Genomic DNA, 1,493 nt, shown 5'->3' with positions numbered 1-1,493 from the left:
CAGAGTCTCGCTCTGTCGCCCAGGCTGGAGTGCAGTGGTGCAATCTCTGCTCTCTGCAAGCTCCGCCTCCCGGGTTCACACCATTCTCCTGCCTCAGCCTTCCGATTAGCTGGGACACCTAGCTAATTTTCTGTATTTTTAGTACAGACGGGATTTCACCGTGTTAGCCAGGATGGTCTCGATCTCCTGATCTTGTGATCTGCCCACCTCGGCCTCCCAAAGTGCTGGGATTACAGGCGTGAGGCACCGCGCCCGGCCTACTGTGTTCTTAAAAAAAAAAGTATTAATTTGTCACCTTCAAACTGGCCCTCTCCTTCCCTTCCCTTTCATTTATTCATAAGCATGTTGAAGTGCTTATTACATGCAAGACACCGCACTAGGAACTGGGGACAAGCAATAAACAAGACTGTCAGAGTTCCTGCCATTGTGGAGCTTCCAGTCCATTGGATTATTCAGATGTCTATCACCGGAATCCTAATCCTTTTCCTCAAACTCCATTTCTCCTTCTCTCTGGAATTCTCTTCAAAATTATTATCTCTATGAAAGCATTCTCTCCGGTTTTAAGCACTCCAGAGTTAGGATGTTAGAGTGTGTGCGTGTGTGTGTGTCTGAACAACCCTCTGTGACTGGCTGGGTGCGATGGCTCATGCCTGTAATCCCAACACTTTGGGAGGCCAAGGTGGGCGGATCATGAGGTCAGGAGTTGAGACCAGCCTGGCCAATATGGTGAAACCCTGTCTCTACTAAAAATACAAAAATTAGCCGGGTGCGGTGGCGGGCGCCTGTAATCCCGGCTACTCAGGAGGCTGAGGCAGGAGAATTGCTTGAACCCAGGAGGCAGAGGTTGCAGTGAGCCGAGATTTTGCCACTGCACTCCAGCCTCAGTGACAGAACAAGACTCTGTCCCTGGGAAAAAACAAAAAACCCTCTTTGATTAATTAGTCCTTAATCCTTAATGTATCCATCTTTGTTTAGCTGTAATGGAGGCTAGTCATGTACATAATTTTATGTTCCTAGTACTTGGGGCTTGTAGTTATCTTTTTACTGTTTTTATTCAGCCTGCCTTGTTCATTAGAGTATAAGCTCCTGAGGGTAGCTGGAATGGTCTTTTAATTAATTGCCGTAGATTCACAATGAGTTCTAAGTCAATGCCAGTGTCCAGTCAAATGTTTATACGATCAAAGTCATAACATAATTGGCCTACGTTTCTTAATCCCATTAACCGATTTCATCTCATAACATTACCTGATAAAATAGGAATTGGGCCTTTATAAAGTAAATATGTGTACCAGAATCATATTTAGCTATTTTATACATGGGACAAAGTGAAGAAAAATACACTTGCTATTCTTTTCACTACCACCATGCTCTTTTCCCACTCTCTCACTCACACATATATACACACATGTGCACAGTAGATAGGGTATAATAAGCAATGTTTTGAGGGCTCAATACTCAGATCCTCCTGGCTACATTTACTTTCTTTTCTCCTG

At 44.3% G+C, this 1,493-nt stretch overlaps 1 protein-coding gene across 1 annotated transcript in view; it reads right to left on the bottom strand.

Annotated features, from left to right (window-relative positions):
- Positions 1 to 1,493, bottom strand: part of SKAP1 (src kinase associated phosphoprotein 1) — a 298,502-nt gene that overhangs the window by 38,010 nt on the left and 258,999 nt on the right. The window lies entirely within an intron of this gene.

This window comes from Mandrillus leucophaeus, unplaced genomic scaffold (genome assembly GCF_000951045.1).
Source record: "Mandrillus leucophaeus isolate KB7577 unplaced genomic scaffold, Mleu.le_1.0 Scaffold59, whole genome shotgun sequence".
NCBI classification, from domain to species: domain Eukaryota; kingdom Metazoa; phylum Chordata; class Mammalia; order Primates; family Cercopithecidae; genus Mandrillus; species Mandrillus leucophaeus.
The sequence above is the reverse complement of the archived record's forward strand: the minus strand, read 5'-3'. Positions and strand labels throughout refer to the sequence as shown.